This window comes from Hirundo rustica, chromosome 1 (assembly GCF_015227805.2).
Source record: "Hirundo rustica isolate bHirRus1 chromosome 1, bHirRus1.pri.v3, whole genome shotgun sequence".
Taxonomy (NCBI): Eukaryota; Metazoa; Chordata; class Aves; order Passeriformes; family Hirundinidae; genus Hirundo; species Hirundo rustica.
Window position 1 is genome coordinate 28,441,058 of NC_053450.1, and position 17,853 is coordinate 28,458,910.

A 17,853-nucleotide genomic window follows, 5' to 3' on the forward strand; every position below is an offset into this window, starting at 1 on the left:
ACAAGGAAGATTAAATGACCAACTGTTCTTAAGTTCATTATTTTAATTTCCAGTATTTTTATTTATATCATATATTCAAATATTTCATTTTCTATCTCAGCAAAAAAAGGAATTTCTGTCCTTCATTAGGTAATAAGAGATATTTGGTGAAATTACTTGAACTGAATTGTTATAACTTCAAATGTTGAGAATTTTAAATGCAAATAAAAACATTCATACACTCTATTTAAATAACATAGCTTTATGGCAATACCTGATTCTCCTGAAAGTTTGTAGCAAGATAACGTATTTCCTCATCTGCAAATTTCAAGGCATAGATGATAAATCCATTGGTTTGGATTTCACTAGTTTTGGGGGTTTGTTGTTTTAAATAATTTCCATCTGGTTAGAAATTCCCACTTAGTTATTTCAGTGAAAGTGTTTAAAACATCCAATATATGTTGAATATATTGGTAATATGAGGCCTTGTTTTGAAAGTTCTAGTAGTCAATAATATAAATAAACAGACCAATCTTGGGGACATGTACATGGGTAATATTCAAATAAGATCCAATATGTGCTTTAAATGCTAAGGAAGGAGGAAAAAAGGCAAGTTTCATGAATGTTTCTATAAACTTTAAAACATATATTCAGTTGTCTTTCCTTTATTCTTTCATTGCACACCCAAATGTTAGCAAAACGTGCATATGAAATGTGAAATCTGAATATTCACTAGTGAATTTCAAAAAACAGTATTTTTATATATTACATATTACTTCCTTTTCAAATAATCATGTTTATAATAAGATATCATGCATATTTATAAATGAACAATTTATATTGTTATATATTATTTATTTATTTATTATAATTATATATTTTATAAAATATAAAATATTGTTATTATAGTGACATTATTTTGTTATTATTGACATCAGTGGGATCTTTCACAGAAAACTCTGACTTTAAAATAGACAATTCTTACAACAGTGAGTTGTCCCTCTGGAAAAAAATGAGAAACATCACATAACTTTCTAATTGAGAGACATCTGTGGAAAGAATTTGTAAAAGAATATTCTTAAAGAAAAGTACCCACCAGGCAGTTTGATAGAGAAAGTACTTTTTGTTCCCTACAAAACTAAATGTTTGCTAGATCTCTCCTTAGAGATACACTCCCACAGGGTAGCTCCAAATCTGGCTGTTTCTCCTCCTCCTACCTCGTCGAGGCTTGCCCAGAACTCCTCCATTTTCCCGTCCTGGAGGAGGAGTGTGGTATAAATCCCTCACTCCTGGACCAAAGCTTAGATCCTGCCACTACGTGATTTAGTCTTACTGCCAGCAGTGGATGCAGCTTATCTGTGAGTCTAAGCTGTCCGAATAATCGGTGTACTCAATATTCTTCCCTGAAGACATTGTCCATAGTTGGAAAGGGAATAAAAGAGATCAAGAAAATTTTGGTTTTATTAAGTACTTTATTCTTTATCAGTTATTCTTTCAGTGCTAGTTATCATACAAGCCATATCCATTTTGTCAATTACATGTAATCTTTCCATATATGAGATAAATTTATCAATATCAAGAATGATGGATGTTGCTGGTACCAACCTTTTGGCACAGAGAATTAGATGTGTACATGAAAAGAATGGAAAATTCACTAACTTTTTTTTTTTTTTTTTTAATAACCCAGTTTGAAACATCTTTTCCATTTTCCTGAACTGTTGCTAGCATTTAATATAGAATAAATATGGAAGTTTAAATAGGGGCTTTTTTGAGTTAGAAGTTATTTTTTAAATCAAGTTGAGTGAACTCTCCGATTCACACCTGAAGCATTGATATACACAGATGTAATGTAATGTAGATTAGGTAGAGATATTAATATTCCAGAAGTCTTTCATTAAAGAATAGTATAAATTAAAATAAATGTGCATTAATAACATTTTAATAAAAATTAGCATTATTCAACACATGACATTAATGCTTTGGCATAATGGTTATAATATCTTTCACATAATATTATCAAATTATATTAAAAATGAAACAGACAAGCAAATGCATTAAAAAAGGGTCCATATCTATTAAATCATGTCATCATTAAAATAGTAATAAAAGGCACTCACACATTAAATTGTGTAAAATATAAAAATTTATACTCTTATCAGCTAGATGTTTTTGCCATGAATTTTGACAATATATGATGGCTGCAAAAAAAAAAAAGCATATTTGTATTGCCTACCCTTGTTTTTTCAAATTGCATAATTCATAGTTTCTAATTTAAAGTGAATTGTTCTTTCTGACATATTTCTGAGTCATATTATTGATATCGGTATATTTCCTACTCGGTTTTTTAGCCATATGACTTTTAATAGGTGGGTTCTGAGAATAGGTAACAGAGACAGCAAAATATCACTGTATTTTCCAGTCGCTTTTGTAAGAAAACACAAGACGACATTTCAGAGTAAAAACTGGCTTGCTCATGAATTATTCAAGAAAAATTGAATCACATATTAACTTGGGCCTGTTGTATGTTGGTCATCTGAGCATCTTTGTGAACTCTGGCATGTTGGTCTAGGTAAGCCTCTTTGATTGCTGTGCCATCTCCATAAATTTCTGTAATCTTTCTATTCTATTACAGTTGTACAGCTATAACCTTCATTTTAAAGATCCTCTGAGTTTCTCATTACTACCTTCCCTTCTGTTTTAGTATCAAACACTGTTTGTACAGTCTTTAGAAACTGAATAAGAGAAGTCACAAGCTCTGTTTTCTTGAGAATATCTGCCGGAAACTTATCAAAATGGAATGAAACTAAAGAAAAAGTATTGAAATGATTGGCCAGATCCCTGATAACTTTTATCTTTGTCTGTAACATTAGTTATTCCTATGCAATAATTCACTCAGTACTTCACAAAGAGTTGATTGGATTATTTTATTCTACAGCAATGAAGGAGTACATTGATTGAGATGGCTCATGTGATTGCTCTATAGTTATCAGAGCAATAAAAACACCTATCTGATTCTGGCCTTTGCTTTTGTGAGAAAGCACATCCCAGCATGTACGAGTCATGGGCCTCATTCGGTAATATGAGGTGTACTTCTGAAAATTTATGTCCGATTCTTCCTCCTATGTTTTGCTGGCCAGTCCTTCCAGAGAATAAACTTCTTTGCTGATTCCAAAGTCTTAGTAAAGCAACTTTATGAATTTCTTCAGAATTAAAAAAGTCCAAATCTGTTTCTCCTCAATGTTAAAAATCCAGTAAGTATTTTTTTATTCAAATAAAACTATTGATTTTTATTCAAAATTCATCTTTGACAATCTCAAAACTTTTAAGGAGAGCTTAGTATTTTTTAAAAATTATTAATTAAGTTAAATAAGCTATGTAAATATAAATAAATAAATAAATAAATAAATAAATAAATATTTTAAAACTCATCTTTATATTAGTGGGGCTTTTTAGGGGGAAAATTGTCAAATCCAGCAATTCCAGAAGTTTTTATCGGTCTATTTTCTGGGGAAGAAACTGTGGCTGTGCCTTGCCGCACCAGGCGGGTGCGGGCCCCTGGCTGGCTCATATCTGCACAGCGGCCAGAGCGTTTTCAGTCTGGGTATGCCAACAGGCTGTCTTTACCTGCTGGACTCAGCTTCTCAGCAGCATCTGGCCCAAATTGTGTTGTGACTGTGGTGGGAGATAAAAGGATGGCTCTCAGCTGAGCAGGTTTAAAGATGGTTTATTCGAGCTCGTCCAAACTGCCGGCCAGAGAGAATTTGAATTTCCCTCTCCGATCTTATGAGCAGGGAAGGGTTCAGGGGAGGTCACAACAGGATAGCAAATCAGGGAATTTGGGGGGTAACAGGGGGTGTCCACTCCTAAGCCTCTGACCACTGACAAAAAGGGAAAAGGAATTCCCCCGGACATCGACCTATATCACTTGACGCCTCCCTGGGAATTTCCCAAGCTGGGGAGGGGTCCCGAAGTGACAGACAGGATGCCCCAGAGCAGGGCAGAGAGAGGATTGACAATGATAGGTGGGGGGTGGGATGATTGACATGAAACAACTCAAAGGGGATGGTCTGTTACAAAACTGGGGGCACAGTGAACTGAAACATAACATAAAACTTCTTATAAAAACTTAAGAAAACAATTCTTGCACCGCCACAAGAAACCAAGTCACAAACAATAGGTTTTCTGAGAGGGCTAAACCACAAAGTTGTAGAAAAACAAGCCAAAGAGAACAAGCACATTTGGATGTGATCATGAAGTAATTTACTTGTATTTCAAGGTGCTTTACCCAGTGTTTACAACCTCTTTGTCACCTCAGGGGCAGACAAGACCTCACTGTAACATTTTAACTGTAATATTGGTAGCATCACTGTAAGATTTACTGATTGCCCACTTGATGTTACAATTACCTCATTTCCTTTGGAGTTTCTTTTGAAAGGCTAGTGACCTACCACCATTCTATTGTACTGTGTGCAATTTATGTGACACCAAAATGCCTCCAGGTTCAATGTGCACTATTGAGAATAAAATAAATTATTCTCCTAACTTTTCTTTTGACTGTTTAATAGCACAGGATAAGTTCAAAAGGAGAAAAAAAAATGCCCAGAACACAAAAGTGGAATCAATGATATCATATTTCTTTTGGAGTTCAGTTTGGAAGAATTTATAGTTGGATGGGAACATCAATTCTTTGATTTCTGAAAAACTGATTTATCAAGTACAGACAATAAAACTAAACACACACACACACACACAAACACACACCAAAGTATATTTACCTTAATGTTTTTAGACTTTTTTCCAAATTAAATTATTTCAAACATAATTTCAGTTAAATGTAATTTTACATAATTAAAAAAAATCTGCAGAGAAATGTTTTTATATTTTTTGTTAATGATTACATGATAAAAATAATTTCACAGAAAGACTGGGGCTGGAAGAGACTTCTGGAGATAGCCAGACAAGTTCCAAATTTGATTTTCATTAAATGTGGAACAGAAGTTGTAAAAAGCATTTACCAATACTTTACAGTATCAGAAATACATGAAAGCAGAATAGTACATAATGGCAATGTCCAATGCTTAAAGAAGGTCAGTAATAGAAACATTTAAAAATTTGACAAAATTGTCCTTGAGATTGAACTGGTGGTAGATATTTCACTGGATTTTAATAGAAAAGAGACAGACCATTATCAAACCCTAGGATTTTAGCTGGGGGAGGGGTTTGTTTCTGGGGTTTTGTGTTGGTTTTGGGGTTTTTTTGTTTGTTTTGTGGTTTTTTATTTTATTTTATTTTGGTTTGATTTGGGTTGTTGTTGCTGTTTGTTTGTTTGAGGGTTTGTTTGGGGTTTTTTTGGTGGTTTTTTTAATTATTATTTTTTATTTACTATAGAAAGATACACCATTATACTCCTGAAGTATTTGATTTCTTGGGGGTTAATTAGATGTGCATGTGGTAGGTAGTCAAAAAGGACAAAATGGATTAAAAAGAACGGGTGTGTTGGGATTGGTTGGGCCAACACAATTTGCAGCAATCCTGCATAATCACAGAGCAAACATTCATTTGATTTTAACCAACATGTTTTTTACATATCATCCCTCAAATCACAGAGGCAGGTGAGCCTATATTTTCATTTCAGCTGTAGTGACTGGAGTAGGGGGTTAAATTCATTCCTATTTCATTTGTTTTGGACATTCAGAACATACTGCTTGAGCAAGTAATTTTTTGTTTGTCAGAACTGTTTGCATCAGTTTCTGTGAGTCATTCCTATGGGTACAACAGAGAAAATAGCAAGCAATTGCCCAAGTAACTTTAAGTTAATTGCGGTTAAGAAAAAAGCACAACGTGTATTTCATAATTTTTTTCCTAAGACTGACTTACAAAGCTAAAATAGTATTCTAGTTGATAAAAAGAAATAAAAATAGTCCACAGTATTTTTCCTGTATCTCATTGTAAACACAGTCTTCTACCATGTTCTCTGGTTTCAGATGATTCTTTTCCTTAGGTATTCTTAATGAATGTAAACCAGACATCGACATGTCAAAACATTTAAAAACTCACACTTCCTTTTGGTTTGCTCTTATGGTGTGTTTTATGGACCAGATTTTCTTTCAGGTCACATGGAATTTGGTGGTCTCATTATATACTGAGCTTAAAGCACTTGTTTGTTTGTTTGCTATGTAATTGCAATTTACTTCCCCCCCCCCCACCCCCAATATGCCATAGGGCCAGACTTATGAAATTATACCCAAATTACCTGTCTTTGAGCTAACTTTTACTCTGAGATATCATAGTTTAATTAAAATCTGCCTTAAAGATTTAAATTGATGCAGAAAAAACCTTTGAAATTATTTATGAATTAAAGTATATTTTCAAGACTTTTAAAATTGTATAAACATTGTGTCCTTCTAAATTTCTGAGTTAGTGTATGGACCTTGTTATCTGGCTATAATTATTCTGTGAACCCAGGACTATCAAAGTATTCCTTCACTGCCCTCTTGGTTTCATGAAAAATATATTTTTATATATAAAAAACTACATATATATTTATATATAGTTTTAAGATGAAATACATTCAGAAATTAACATTTTTGTGTAAATTGTCATCAAAAAAATGCATGCATGGACTTAATCATCAGTGTAGTCTCCAGTCTGTGATTCCAACCATTTCCATAAGTTGTTATGGTCAAATTCAGTAGGTAAGTTTGGAAATTGCTCAGTAATCATCTGAGTGAACTGAATCATAGGATTGCAGAATTGTTTAGATTGGAAAAGACCTTTAAGATATTGAGTCCAAACATTAACCTACCACTGTCACATCTACCACTAAACCATGTCCCTAGTTTCCTGAAATGCCTAGGCTTATAAATTCGTACCAGGATATGACCTAAGAGGAATGCAGATTTCCAGATGAGGATTTGGAGAAACATTGTTTCTTTTAATAATTCAGGGAAAAATTGAAGTCTGAAAATAGCTCTGAGTAAATATTGCTGTTATTTGCTCCCAGCCAATTTCACTGTGACTGCACTGGGCATCTAACTGTTGAGTTTATTATAAAATTTCAGAGAGAATCTGCTAAATCCAAAACCTTACAAATTATGAGGAGGGGTTTTTTTTGTTTGTTTTTGTGGTTTTTGGTGGATTTTTTGTTTGCTTGCTTGTTTGTGGTGTTTCTTTTTGCTTTTGTTTTTTTGTTGTTGTTGTTTGTTGTTGCTGTTATTGTTTTTTGTTTTTTCCCTGAGCTTTAGACTTATGGATATTAAAACCTTATATTACTTGGTAATATAATCTGCAGACAACCATTAACATGAAATAAGAAATACAAAATCCTTTACACAATTTGGAAAGAATTCTGACACATAGGTAGCTGGAAGGATGGAGAGGGTATGATTTTACCATTAGCTTTCTCTCTTGAGCCCTGCTTGCAGAGCTGGCAATGCACTCAGGATGGTGGTGTCCTCCAGACAAGAGTTTCTCCCCAGATGCCAAAACACAGAGAGGAGTCCAGAGGCTGCTCCATCTCTGCTGAGAACATGCATTGTGTGCTCTTTCCCAAGCATCCCCCATGGCTTGTCTCTCCCCAGGGCCATGGCCCAGCAGAACTGCTGAGTGAGAGGTCTGCAGAGGCTAAGGTCCGACCTCTGATGCCTTGGGAAGGCTGCCCTGAAACAGAGAGTGGACAGAGATAGAAAATAAAGTAGGTATTTATTGAAAGGCCTTTAAGGGTGCACCTTGGGCAGGACAAAAGCCTGACCAGGGCTACACCCAAGGTGGACCAAGAATGGTCATAAAAAATGGCTGACCAGTCACGAGATCTTACAGTTTTATAAGGTTTGGTCCATTTGCATATTGGGGTTTAATTGTCCAATTACAACTTCAGGTTGTGAGGTCCCATTCTTCTTATTCCTTCCTTCAGTCCACCATTGCATGAGCTTTTGGGTCTGAAAGCTGTCCTTGGTCTTCAGCAGGAAAAGGGTTTGTTTTGTCTACCTACACTGTGAAGAGAGCTTACTAGCACATAATATGAGGCTCAGAACTACACCCCTGGGCAGCACAGAATCTGGAAAAGATGGAAGCTAAAACTTAAGACAACACCACCACCACTGGGAGAGCTGATGCTTGAGACTGGAACACCGCCCTCAACAACAGCAGTTTTAGGCAAGACACACAAATTTTTTTCAGCCTGAAAACACTTGACTCATGATTGCAGTCCTTCCCAGTCCTTTCCTGTTGTTTGCACTAGAAGGTTAAATTTTGGACATGTACTGAAATGTGCAGTATCACACTGGGGAAAATTAAGTATTTTTTGACTATTTTTTATTAAGTATATTTTTTGACTAATCATTAACACAACATTCCATATTTAAAAATATAAAAGCACTGGGTTTTCTTAGTTTTTTCAAATATTTACATTATTAACCATTAACCTTGGGGAAATTCTAACCCCAAGTTTTAAACCTATTCTCCTGAATTCTTTTCTATAAAATCAAGACCAACAGATATTCTGGCACAATTCTTTTGTTGTTGTTGTTGCTTTCTTGGCAGAAGAAAAGGTATTTGGATTAGTAGATTAATGTATTTTAATGACTGTGTACTCAGACTGGAACATGTTCTTTTTGGATCTAACGCATTCCTGGTGGATCACTCAAAGTTCATGCAGCAATTAACATTAATTATTTCAAACATATGTTGAAAACACTTTAACAGCAAAGTTAATTATTGAATGCAAAAGCAATACACTGATGAAATAAATACAAGAAACCCCAAATCTAAGAGGAATGATGCCAGTAACTAGAAGAAGAAATTGTGATCAATTCCTGTAATAAGTGCTAATGCGACATCACTTTCAGACATCTTTGCCCAACCCTAGCATCTCACAAAACTAATTTGGGATAATATGCCTGCGGAGAAAATACTTATCTTGCATTGCAAAATACCTAATACATGTCCCATTCCTCTGACTCCTGAGACTAATATCTGACACAAAAGACATCAGAAACGTTTTCACAGATTTCTTCTTGGTATTCACATAAAGTTGTAAGAAACATATTAAAGTAATAAGCTGTTCTTCGAAATGAAGATTAAGTGATTTTTTTTTTTTTTTCTAAAACTTCTGCTGCTTCTTTTGAAGTACTATATTGCTGACAAAAAATTTGGTTCTTTCCTTCATAACAGCAGATCCAAACTGAAATATTTGATTATAAATAGTTGATCTTTCAACGTCTGCTATTAAAATTACTAGATTTCAGTGATGCCACCTTACTTTGATTACGTTTTTGGAATTACCAAATAATAAAAAAATCTAAAAATAGAGAGGAAAATACTAAACAGAAATTTCTTAAAAAACAACCTCTAACCTACATAACTATATTTTCCTTATATTGTAAAGTTTAACCATGTGGGAGTAATTTGTTCTGTGTGATATCCTCAATTGTTTGTCTTGTAGTTGTTTCAGCTATTTTCCAACAGTCATAATGATTTTAAAATTTGCCAACATTTTGGAGTTTGTTGTTATGCAAACAATTGAATGTAAATCTTTAAAACAGTTCATTAATTTCTAAGACGGCTCAGAAAAGTTTTTCTTTTTGGTTTTAACATGTTATAATAAATTTCTGACTTTCAAGGAAGAGATGTAATTAATTTTGTAACAGTGTTTTGGGGTTTTTTAGCAAATGAGTGCAAGGTAAACATTTTATTTTGCTCTTGTTTTCAGTTCACTCTTACAAAATAATAAACTAGTAGAACACTGATTTCCAAAGAAATTCTACGTGCTCAAAAACTCTTGGGATATGCTCTTTCTTCATGCACAAAATTTAATACCAAAAAACCTGAAACAAAATTCCATTCTGGGGGATTCAGATATTAAACTGTGAAGTAACTAATACAAAGATTTATGCACATATTTCATTCTTTTTAGCTTTAATTTTTATGTGTTTTCTCCTGTTCCTTTAATACCTATAAAGGTAAATGAAGATAATATTTGGCTTGAATTGTCTTGAAAATGGAGTCACTAATTGCTTATTCATCCAGATATTTTGAGGAACAGGATTAAACTGGAAGTCGCGGCATCATATTTCAACACAATCTGATGGAAAGAGTCCTGTAAAAAGGCATTAAAAAGAAAGGGGGAAGATGAAGCAGAAACACAATCAGCAATGAAGAAGAAATAAATTGTCCTATCTGTCTGTGTCCAAGCATACAAATTTGCAAGGTCTCTCAGAGGGACTGTTATGAGCAGTGCAGCAGGAACCACGTCATAGCACATGTTGTTTGACAGCAAAAGCGAACAGACTTGGTGCTGACTTAGGGACAGCTTGTAGTGCAGAAGCCTGCCTGTAGAGTATGGAGAAGTAGCAGGCTTTTCAAAAAGATAAAATAGTTTGGTATTCTTTCTTTTTCTAGAAGGCTGACATAGAATTTTAGATATGATTACAAGGAAATGGGCCAGACTGACATCATATGGGACTAGTTGTGATATTGTCATAATGACTTCCTTCTGGATTGGATTTCACAGAACATGCTTCTTTCCACGTTCCATGTTCCATTTAGGAAATGCAAGTACCTTGTCAGGACAGCTCCTGAGAGATATTACTACAGAAACTGGGTTTGGCTAGCTTAAATCTCAGCAGGTTCCAAATACTTTGCTTAGTATACACCCAATGAAATAACTGTTCTTAATTATCTACTTCATTCATAGACAGCAGGTTGTTTAAGAAATGATGAAAAGAGCTTCAATTTTATTGCTTTTATGTAATGTTTTTAATATGATGTCAATTTAATTTTCTGCTTTCAAATAAAAGTGTAGTTTACATTGATGCCATTCTATTATCTTGTCAATGTAACATAATCTCCAAATCCCTACATTGGAAAACTTTAGATTGGCATATTGTTGGATTTCCATACTGGGTTTGGTTTTTTTTTTTCTGACATCTTTTTAACAATGTCTTGACATAATAATATCTCACAGCACAGTTGCATTGAAATAATATTCCATCAGTTTGACATGACATTGTCTCCCTGGACTTGTACTGACACTTAAAGCAAACAGAGAATTACTGTTGTTACTTTGCAGAGAAAAAAAATGTTGCACTCAAAAAAAATTTTGTTTTCACACTACAATGATCCACTTTAATAACGACTTTAAATTTCAGATCTTTTTTCTTTTTTTCCCCCTTTTTTTGCCTTGCTACTATAAAAAGCTATAAAACAAATTTATAAGCAGAATTTCATCTCTGCTTATCTGAAAAGGCTTCACATATTGAAATGTATTTAATTTTTTTTAAAAAATTACATAAGATATGCAGTTAGTTACAACTGAGACATAAAACTATTAGAAAAGACTATGAAGAACTCTAGCAAAAATTCACATTTCCATTTTCATATTTTAATGTGATGACATTTCTGTTACTTTCAGATTCCAAGTTAAAACCCAGATCATGAAACATGGACTAAAGCAAAGATAACTGGAGCGAGATTATTTTCATATCTTGGTGTTTGTCGTTAAGATTCTTTTCATTAGTGACTCTGAGATAAAAACTGGCAACTAACAGAATATGTCAATGGTTCAGAGTTTGAAAGTCCTGTCTAAACATATAAGGGTCAGACTATCAGCAAGAATTAAGTCACATTAAAAAATAGGAATAAAATGACGTTTAACAGTGCAAAGTGAAAACTACGTCTCTGTAAAGGTCAACAAGGATGTGTTATAAAGCTTAAGCTCATCACTGAATACAAAATCTGCCTATGTGATGTGATCACAAAAAAAAAACCTCAGGGTTGTATCAGGGTATCTATTTCAAATAGAAAAAACATGAATACCGTTAAATAGGATACTGGAATACAGGACTATGTTTTTGTTGCTAATATTCAGAGAGATTAATTTTAACTGAAAGGCCATCAGGAAAACATTACCAGGAATATTTCCAGGAGGGAGATGAAGTGTCTGTCATACAATGAGAGCAGAACCATGGGGCCCTTCTAAGTGCTAGCAGAGAATTTGGTTTTGTCATCAAGACTCAGAATGAAATTATCTCTTTTCAGGAAGAAGAAACATTTCAGCTAGAGGACAACGATAACACAAGAACAAAGATGTGTTTGCTAGTTATAAACATGGTTAGGTGAAAATATACTTCCCTCTAGCCACCTCCCCCCCACCCCCCCCCCCCCCCCCCACCCCCGGCTCTTGCTAGCTCAGTTGTTCAGGGGTTTTAGGGAAATATATTTCAGAAAGGCAGAATAAAGATTTCAGAAGAGTGGCTCTCACCCCCAGCTTCCGTCCAAGCTTTATTCTTGATGTGATGTTCCAGGAGCCTGAGAAGAGAGAGAGTGAACCAGGAAGAGACAGGGGTTTATCTAGTTTTGGGCCAAGGAAAGATATTGGCCCTGAGCCAATAGGGTCAGGAGTAGGTATGATAGGGAAGAAGAGTTAAACTACATAGCACAGGCTTCAGGGGGATTCTGAGGGGAAAAACCATTCCTCAGAGGAACACAACAATTAGGCTTCTCCAAGAAACTGTCTACCTAACTAAAATTTTCTTCCAAACAAAAAGAGAGAGCTTTCTGTGAAGAAGTTTTAAGACCAGATGATAATGTGGCTAAGTGGGTTTATATACCAAATCACATAGCAAATGTGCAGTTTTACTAACTGTGTTACTTTACCAGACTGTGAGACAGTGCAACCAGGAGAAAGGTCATTTGGGCCAGTGCAGTGGTGTCAACGTTCCAATGTATGATCCAGAGCTGTGGGGGACCTGTGTTTCCTGGAGGTTAGACACACAATCCTGGATCCTGAGGAGTGTCACTGGGTTCCTCAACAAAGTCTTTTTTGTAGTTATCTCCACTATTCTTAAGTGGGTTTAGATATACATTTGAGTACAGAATATCTTGCCACGGATCCTTGCCTTCCTAAATTGGACTGTTTTACTCTAACTTGTTGCAGCCATTGCCTCAAAATTTCCTGTTCAGGTTACTTCTGGATATGTTGATGTCCAGCAGACTGTGTTCTTTGTCTGTATATTTCCTTAAGTGCACCAAAACTACTCTTCTTTGCAACAGGTTTGTATCATATTTCATGTTTTGTTATGAGTTGTTGAAAACCGATATAGTCACAGACAAAGACCCTCTAACTCTTTAAAGTTAGGAAGTGGTATGTTTATTCACCGGCGAGCGGCACGGGAGTCATCTCCGAAAGGCGTGATCACCCCGAACAAGGCTCTTTGCTCTCTATTTATTTTCCAAGATCTTACATACAATACATATGCATAACCCCAGCACCTCCCATCCCCGCTCTGTATTAAAATGAGGCTGTTAGTCCTTCACACATGCACAGTTCTCTTGAATTGGGTCAGTGGTCTCAATTGGGTCAGTGGTCTCAAAGGATGAAGTCAAGAGAGTCCTCATCAGGTCTCTGTGACCCTCTGGCACAATCCAAGGTCCCCTACTTCGTGACTGATTGATATGAAGTCCAGGTGCTGGCCATTGAAACCATTACTGGTTTCAATCTGATCTTATGATGCTGCACTTACTCCACTTTTTCTATAAACAAGCTCATAATATAACAGTTAGCTCTAGCTTGGGCATCTAAGAATCATTAACCTACCATTTACTAATCTAACTTACATCTTGATCAAAATAAATTGGCTCTAACCCTTAACTAAAATCTTAACTCTTTAAAATCATGTTTCAGTTACAACAAAAAGTCGAAGTTCATCAGCTCATGCCAAAAACTATCCTGACGTCAAGTAACTCATGCTAACTGTTACAGCAGTGGGGCCAGGAAACACATCTAGGATTGGTCTTGAGATTAAAATTATTATTATATTATTTCTCTCTGAGGTCTTCTGCTCACCACAGGACTGGACGAAGGTCACTTAAAAGTACTAAGAACCTCTTCTCCCAAGTCCTTAATGTGGACCTGCTTTTCACAGATTTTTGCCAGTTTAATGTGAGTGCCCATGGAGTGTCGCATAACCTGGAGTAAAGCTCAGTGTTTTCTAGTGCTGGTCAGGTGCCATCAAAAGAGAATAAAAATGGGAAATTGTGAAAAAGCAATTGAAAACTATGAGGAGTATGTAATAGATAGTGGATGACCGCAGTACTTTTCTGTGTTTATGAACACTGCCAGTTTGGTTGAGGTCAATGCTTGTGTGACTGCCTGTGGCTTATGCATTTATGAGTGAAAAACTCATAAGAATTTCCCTTTGACACCAGCTGACATACGTGCTTTAATGCAAACTGATGTGAAGTGCCTCAACAATACCAGGTGCCTGAGTCATGGTCCACATGTTTTTGCCTGTCTGCTTCTGTTTATCAGGAACAAGAGGCTGTGTTTTAAGAGGTAGTCCAGAAGCACTTTTTCAATAATATTAATTTAAACTTAAATAGGCAGGTTAAGGTGAGGTAAAGGTTAGCAGTTGAAACCTAGACTGTTGCCTTTTTCACAAGTAATACACACAATGGAATGCATCTACAATTTACAAAGACCATTTTAAGCAGACAAGCCAAGAAGGGGAGAGGGGCATATTTAAATGCAAACCTGAACAACTCAGAGCTTTAAAACATTAGTCAAGTCTCCTTAAACCATGCTACTGTAACTGATTCAAATAGCCTCAGAACTTTAGAATTAAGTGAGCTGACACTTCAGGATAACATTGATTTAACACATGTTGGCCCAGGTGAACTAATATTGAACACAAGAGGATGACAGCATACTATATATAACTGACAGAAAGCTGTCAGAAAGCAGATTTACAAAAGTAAGTCTAAGTGGTTTCTCAAATTTTATCCTGCATAACAATCATTTTTATGCAAAGTTTTAATTACAGTATGAACAACTTACCATTCCAAGGACCATGTCATTACAAAATAGGTGGTTCTGCAGAGGTCATGGAACAGGAATGGAAAATATGCTGGTAAGCTCTCTATATCATTTTGTAGCTTAAGAAAATCAATACATTTCTGAAAATCTTTGACATGTGAAGGTGTCATTATTATAAGGGTATAATTAATATAATTAAATTAATTATAAACCATATAATTATGGTTTCCTTATTTATGCTTCTCAACAAAAATGACAGTAGAAGCTCCAATCAGGAAGGATTTTTAAAATCATTGACTTTGTCTCTCCTGAGATCAGAGGATTTTGAAAAAGAGAATATCTGGCAATGCCAAAAAATATTGTAAAAATGTGGAGTAAATTGTCAAAAGGAAAGTAACTATATTAAATTTTCAGTCTTGAAATAAGCTCATTTCCTTTTTTTGTGAAAAATAACCTTTGAAGTGAAGAAACATATAGAATTCCATGCTAAAAATTATCTAGAGACCAAGATAAAGAACTTTATGTCAAAATACACCTTTTTTTTTTTTTTTTAAATGTACATTTAGATTTCCAACAGTTTTGCCAATTGTTAGCTAGAGTATCAAAGCACAAAAATTCCAGAGAAACCAACAACAAAAAGCAGGTTTGACTCCCCTGACTACATGCTCTAGGAAAGCCTTTACATCTTGTTGTTCCAGTTACCCACTTTCAATAAAAATCCACATCAAAATTAAACCTCACTCGTTCTTGTTTACCTTTCTGCTTTGTTTTTAGAATAATGGGTTGGGTGGTCATAATTCTCCCTTTAACCTTTATATCTCTGAATAGAATATGTCAACTTCAGCTTGACCCCAAAGAAATTCTTTGTGATGGAGGACAGAAAGACTTACAAGTTTGACAACTAGCATAGCCCAAACAGTGTATTTTTGGTACTTCAGTAGACGTACATAAACTTTTAGATTCCCCTCTAATTCTATGGAATAATGCTTTTGAAATTATTTTGAAGAGATGAAGAGCAGGTCTGAAACAGCAAATCATATTTTATAAAGCCCTGTCACGCATACAGGGTGTTTGGATCGCCCTGACTTATATTAATATAGGAATGTGTCAGTTTGTTGTCAATGCAGCTTCAAGTCAAACTTTTAGAGTTCAGGGAGGGTCTAAAAACCCAAAACCTTTTAAATATGGCCCTATGCACATATCTATATATTTACTCCAAGGCCTGAAAACAATATAGAACTGTGAAAAATGTTGGTTCCACTTCTCTGATCAAATATTTATGAAAGGGATACTATGCAACTATTTATTGTCTGTTTCACTGTTTGCATATACCCTAACACTCTGTAGGTCTGCTAGTGGAAGCAGCATATCTACATATTCAAATATTTGCTCTTAATAAATCTATCATGTATGGAGGCTTTGGTGTTTTACATGGGACTTATTTTTTACAAATTGTCTAAAATAGAGAGTGGATTACTGAATGAGCTTGCAGTCAGTGCTTTTTGACCTGAATTATGCTTACAAATTAACAAACAGAAAGGTGAGCAGGAAGGCTAAGGGGATGAATTGATTACAGTGTCACAGTGAGCAGGTAAGCTCACACTTAAGTGGGTATAGTATGTTATTTTAAATGGGAAAGGAGATAGAAACAAACAAGCAAAGATCAAAGACAATCTGCTACAAGATATTCTCTTGATACTACATTTTTTAAAATAGAATGGTCTTAAGCAAAATTTTAATTTTTGTACCTGCATCTAGCCTTTCTACTGAGAACAAAATTCTTCTTTTTGTGGTTTGAGATGAGGCTGTTCTCTTGGTCTTTTGCACAGCAGAGATCAGATGATCCCACGAGTAACAAAGTAGTAACAAAAATAACCAGACACATAAATGATTTTACAGCTAATCCTTACCATCTATTGAAATCATATTATGTATCGATAAAATAAAACATCTTGATTTTATTAAGGTTTTTTTGTTAGCTTTTCCCATATTATAATTGCATTATCAACACACTAGTCAATAACACATTTTGAAGTGAAAAGGGGAAAAAATCTACCAAATTTTAACTAATTTATTTTCTGATCATGTTTTAGTGACCACAGAGTTTAAAGGATGGAGACAGAGCAAAAGGGAAACAACAAACTGCTGAAGTCAATGGGGCACAGAAATCACATGAAGTTCCACCTCTAGTTCACACCATTCTGTCAGCAAGTGTCATTTGTTGCAGGTGTAGCACGTAGAAGATGGGATATAATAACCACCACAGAAAATAAGGCAATTAGCCTGTTATCCAGAGGCTAGATTCCTCTTCTATATTCTCTTCTAAACCTGATGTTGACCTCACTTGTCCTACATTAATGGAATAAGCCTAGTGTCAGAGAGCTGGCCAAACACATTCTTAGCATACATTTATGCTATAATTTGATTATGCAAATGGGTAATTATGCATTAATATTATAAATGTATTATAATGACATCAGAATTATATAATTATTAATTAAGAGATTGGTATATATTTAATAAAGGTCACATTTTCAACTATTAATTGAATGTGAAATGTTGACTTGCAGATTAAGGGGTGTAGAACCCCTTGTCAAAGCCCAGGAGCTGTCACATACTCCTGTCACATACTCTAATTCTCATTCCTTTCAAACATCAAATCCTCTTATGTACTCTAATGGCTAGAAATACGTCCTGTCCACATCAGTTATTCTTTTACCAGTATTTTTTCTGAATTTAGTAGTTGCTATTAGAAGCACATTTCTTCAACAGTTTTTCTTAGGAGCTTTCTAGCTAACTGAGCTACAATGTTGTACTATCCTCATAGGCACATAGAGACAACCTCCTATAAATTAGGATCCCTGTAATAGCAATGGGTACCATGGTATAAGATTATGAGCCTACTAAATCATAACATAACATCTTTTACATTGTGCAATTTCTAGTAAAGGATTCCTTACACTGGTTTCTTTTGCAAAATATAAAGTTTTTTTTTAAATAAATATATCTGCAAAGTGGATTTAACTGAACTGTTTTGCTGACTACTTTCATCATATCCCTTT